The sequence below is a fragment of the Moschus berezovskii genome, chromosome X (genome assembly GCF_049115385.1).
Source record: "Moschus berezovskii isolate FMDL1 chromosome X, NW_MosBer_1.0, whole genome shotgun sequence".
In the NCBI taxonomy this organism is placed as follows: domain Eukaryota; kingdom Metazoa; phylum Chordata; class Mammalia; order Artiodactyla; family Moschidae; genus Moschus; species Moschus berezovskii.
This window is the reverse complement of record NC_142488.1, coordinates 139,271,321-139,276,664: the sequence shown is the minus strand read 5'-3', so window position 1 is coordinate 139,276,664 and position 5,344 is coordinate 139,271,321.

Genomic DNA, 5,344 nt, shown 5'->3' with positions numbered 1-5,344 from the left:
ATTCTCCTCTAGGAGTTTTATAGTTTCTGGTCTTACATTTAGCTCTCTAATCCATTTTGAGTTCATTTTTGTGTATGGTGTTAGGAAGTGCTCTAGTTTCATTCTTTTACAAGTGGCTGACCAGTTTTCGCCAACCAAGGTCCGTCTAGTCAAGGCAATGGTTTTTCCCGTGGTCATGTATGGATGTGAGAGTTGGACTGTGAAGAAAGCTGATCGCCGAAGAATCGATGCTTTTGAACTGTGGTGTTGGAGAAGACTCTTGAGAGTCCCTTATACTGCAAGGAGGTCCAACCAGTCCATTCTAGAGGAGATCAATCCTGGATGTTCATTGGAGGGACTGATGCTAAAGCTGAAGCTGCAATACTTTGGCCACTTCATGCGACGAGTTGACTCACTGGAAAAGACTCTGATGCTGGGAAAGGTTGGGGGCGGGAGGAGAAGGGGATGACAGAGAATGAGATGGCTGGATGGCATCACCGACTCTGTGGACATGAGTTTGAGGGAACTCCGGGAGTTGGTGATGGACAGGGAGGCCTGGCGTGCTGTGATTCATGGGGTCGCGGAGAGTCGTACACGACTGAGCGACTGAACGAACGAACGAACGACCAGTTTTCCCAGCACCACTTGTTAAAGAGACTGTCTTTTCTCCATTTTATATTCTTGCCTCCTTTGTCAAAGATAAGGTGTCCATAGATGCTTTGATTTATCTCTGGGCTTTCTATTTTGTTCCATTGATCTATATGTCTGTCTTTATGCCAGTACCATACTGTCTTGAAGACTGTGGCTTTATAGTAGAGCCTGAAGTCCGGCAGGTTGATTCCCCCAGTTCCATTTTTCTTCCTCAAGATTGCTTTGGCTATTCGAGGTTTTTTGTATTTCCATACCAATTGTGAGATTATTTGTTCTATTTATGTGAAAAATATCGTTGGTAGCTTGATAGGGATTGCATTGAATGTATAAATTACTTTGGGTAGTATACTCATTTTCACAATATTTATTCTTCCAATCCACGAACACGGTATATTTCTCCATCTATTAGTGTCCTCTTTGATTACTTTCACTAGTGTTTTATAGTTTTCTGTGTACAAGTCTTTTGTTTCCTTAGGTAGATATATTCCTAAGTATTTAATTCTTTTCGTTGCAACAGTGAATGGAATAGTTTCCTTAATTTCTCTATTTTCTCATTATTAGTGTATAGGAATGCAAGTGATTTCTGTGTGTTGATTTTATATCCTGCAACTTTACTGTATTCATTGATTAGCTCTAGTAGTTTTCTGGTAGAGTCTTTAGGGTTTTAGTTCATTCTTTTTTAAAAAATCACTGATTAGTATATCATTGTCTGGGTGTGCCACAATTTGTTTATCCATTCACCTACTGAAAAGAACATCTTAGTTGCTTCCATTTTTGGTGATTATGAATGAAACTACTATAAACATCCAAAAGCTGTGGACATAAGTTTTCAATTCACTTGAATAAATATCTATGAGTGTGATTGCTAGGTCATATGTTCAACCTTATAATAGACTACCAAACTGTCTTCCAAAATGGCTGTACCAGTTTGCATCTCCACCAGCAATGAATGATAGTTCCTGTTCCTCTACATCCTCATAGCATTTGGTGTTGTCAGTGTTTGGGATTTCAGCCACTCTAATAGGTGTGTACTAGTATCTCCTTATTGTCTTAATTTGCATGTGCTTTTGGCCATCTGTGTATCTATTTTGCCCTTTTAAAAATTGCTTGGTTTCTTTTCTTGCTGTTGGATTTCTTTATATGGTCTTGGCACAAGTCTATTTTTCAGATGTGCAACTTGCAAATATTTTCTCTTAGTCTTGGCTTATCTTTTCATTCTCTTAAGTGTCTTTTACAGAGCAACTCGGAAAAAAATTTTCCAAAGCCTCTGCTTTTCACCAGTTTTCTGTGTCTCTTCATTTTAACTGTCTGTCACCAGTGAATTCCAGAGTCCTCCATCTCTCACCCACTCAGGGCCTCAGATGGTGCCAATGACAAGAATGAAAAATGCTTTTGGCCAAAGGATTTCCCCACTTGATAGCACTCCCATCTCTGTGAAGAGTGCCCAGGGACCACATCACATTGGCCTCCTTGCTGTTCATCAAAGAGGCCAGGAAAGATTCTGTCTCAGGGCCTTTACACTTACTATTCTCTCTGCCTGGGATATTCTTCCACAGATATCCTCTTGAGTCAGGTCCCCACTTCCTATAAATTTTACTTGAATATTACCTTTTCACTGAGTTCTACTTTCCAGAACTCTGGAGACCATTATTGTCCTAGCAACCAATCAGGAACCATTTCAGAGTATATCCAGCATTCATTCTGGTGCAACCGAGAGTGATGAGCAACTCAGGTGTGTGTGTTAAGTTTCTTCAGTCGTGTCCGACTCTTTGTGACCCTGTGGACTCTAGCCTGCCAGGCTCCTCTGCCCATGGGATTTCCCAGTCTAGAATACTGGAATGCATTGCCGTTTCCTCCTCCAGGGGATCTTCCCAACACAGGGATCTAGCCTGCATCTCTTATGTCTTCTGCATTGGCAGGCAGGTTCTTTACCATAAGCACCACCTGGGAAGCCCCAGGAGCAACTCAGGACCTGTAGGCAAATGGAGGACCTGTTCTCCCATCTCAGGGGGAAATATTATAAGGCATCTATCCAGTGAGCAATTTCTGAATTGTGTCCAGATACTCACTTCAGTGACTAAAATGCAGTGCTGATTTTCTTATACATGTTCTTCAATAAAGTTGGGAAGCTAAGTTTTAAAGAATCCACCTGCAATGCAGGAGATCCTGGTTCAATTCCTGGGTCAGGAAGATCTGCTAGAGAAGGGATAGGCTACCCACTCCAGTATTCTTGGGCTTCCCTGGTGGCTCAGCTGGTAAAGAATGTGCCTGCAGTGTGGGAGACCTGGGTTTGATCCCTAGGTTGGGAAGATGCCCTGGAGAAGGGAACAGCTACCCACTTCAGTATTCTGGCCTGGAGAGTTCCATGGACTGTATAGTCAGTCCATGGGGTCACAAAGAGTTGGACACAACTGAGAGACTTTCACTTCACTTCAAGCTAAGTTTTAAGCGTTTGCATTTTTTTACCATGAACTCCATATAGCAATTTTCATTTTGAATGGGGAAACATGAGGTCAAGAGATATTTTTATTTTCTAAAATGATTTCCCATGAACAAAGGTTTGCTCGCCCCTCGAGGAAGGCATGTTATTGCCCTGTCCAGGACAGAGTTGATTGGGGTCAGTGACCACACTTGGAAATGTGATTGGTTCTCCCATGCACACGGCAAGAAAAGCAAATAAAAAGCCAGATGTATGTCACAACTCCCTGCCCCTACCACATAAGAATTTTCCCAGGCCCACCCACTCGCTTACCTCTGAACCCATGACCTCTGACTGTGCCCCCCCCCAACTCCCTTCTTCTCTGTCGCCACAGTAGCTTCTCAACCTTCCTCTATTTCTAATGACTTGCTCTGGTGTCCTGACCTCAGCCATGCCCCTCTCCCTCAGGATACACCCCTCGTTGATTTTCCTGGCCCCAGATGTTCTGGGCAAGACATGCTTCCCCCACAAACTTCAGCCTTGAAGAACCCCTACAGCTGCAGCCAGGCCAGGCTCTCCCCTCCCTGCCAGGACACATGCACATTCTAAAAGAGGATTTCTTATTCACAGCAATAAGGCATTTGGCTTTGGGATATATGAGATAGGGGCTAAGAGGAAACGAGAGCTTTTGTAGGAAAGAGATCAGAACAGCTTGCTTTAGCAAGGATTTTGGCTTTTGTTTCCCTGACCCTCTGAATCCTCATAGCTATCCAGTACTTTCCAGTTTGGTGCACGCTTTCTTGTTCATGAAGGACATTAATTTTTTGAGTGAAGAATGGCAGAATACTAACTATGGTAATCCCTAAAATTAATAGCCAGAAGTCCAAAGATGTTTGCGAATATGTTGACTGGGAAACAAAAATTCAAACCGCTCTCACAATAAATGATGTCACTTATCAGTTTCCTCAGATCAAGAATGAGATCTTCAAAAGGTTAAGTTCCTAGGAGTCTTAATTGTTTTGACAATGGCATCCGAAAGGTGATAAAACATGAACATAAAGAATCATAATTAAAGTTATAAGAAATTTGCAGCTGTAAGCTCACATGATGGGCTGCTTGAGCTTGATGGTGTTCTGTGCTTTCATTCCTTTGAAAATGAACACAACCTTCCCATTGATACCCTGTCTTTCTGTAAGGTACACCACAGTAACAATAACCACCACTATAGGAATAAGGCAACAGAAAATCCTATTCTTGGGAGACACATTTATATTCCAACAAATAGTACAAATATATTTATAGAAACCTAAAAGGGAATTCAAGACCAATGAGAAGAATAATCTTGTTTGCCAGGCAACAAACAGCTGAGTACTAGAAATCATGGTTCTTAAGTTCTCATAGTCAAGGTTTAGTGGCTTTAGGAGATACAAAATTAATATTCTTTACTGAAGTCAGTAAGCAGCCGACATATCCCATTTGGGAGTCAGCTTCTTCAAACAGTCCTCGAGGAAATGCATAGTTTATGGGAAAGTTCACGAGCCTTCAGCGACACAGCAGTGTTACTGTGGCCACAACGGATGTATGTGGAGCCTGTCCTGGAAGGTGGCCCAGCCTCCCTCAGCATCTCTCAGGACAGACGTGGCCATCACCTCCACTGGAACTTCTACGTATAGGGTGAGAGATTGTTTTGGACAAAAAAGACAGGGCACAATTTACTACTGGAGCAGTCAATGGTATGTGACTCAGGCAATGAATGACAAGTGGCCAACTCAATGATTTGGGAAAAGGCAAACTCAGGAGGTATAAGGAATATCCTTGGGAGAAGGGGCCTAGGCTTTGTAAGGTTTACTTGAAGATGAAAGCATTTTGTCTTTAAGTTCCTCTCTGGAAGTCACCCGAGACAGAAAGAATCAACTGTTCCCTTTATCTCCCTTGGAAGAATAAAGGACTCTTGGCACAGTTCAGTTCAATCGATCAGTCATGTCCAACTCTTTGTAACCCCATGGACTGCAGAATGCCAGGCTTCCCTGTTCATCACCAGCTCCCGGAGCCTACTCAAACTCATGTCCATCGCATCAGTGATGCTATCCAACCGTCTCATCCTCTGTCGTCCCCTTCTCCTCCTGCCCTCAATCTTTCCCAGCACCAGGGTCTTTTCCAATTAGTTGGTTCTTCACATCAAGTGGCCAAAGTATTGGAGTTTCAGCTTCAGCATCAGTCCTTCCAATGAGTATTCAGGACTGATTTTCTTTAGGATGGACTGGTTGGATCTCCTTGCACAGCTATTGGCACAGC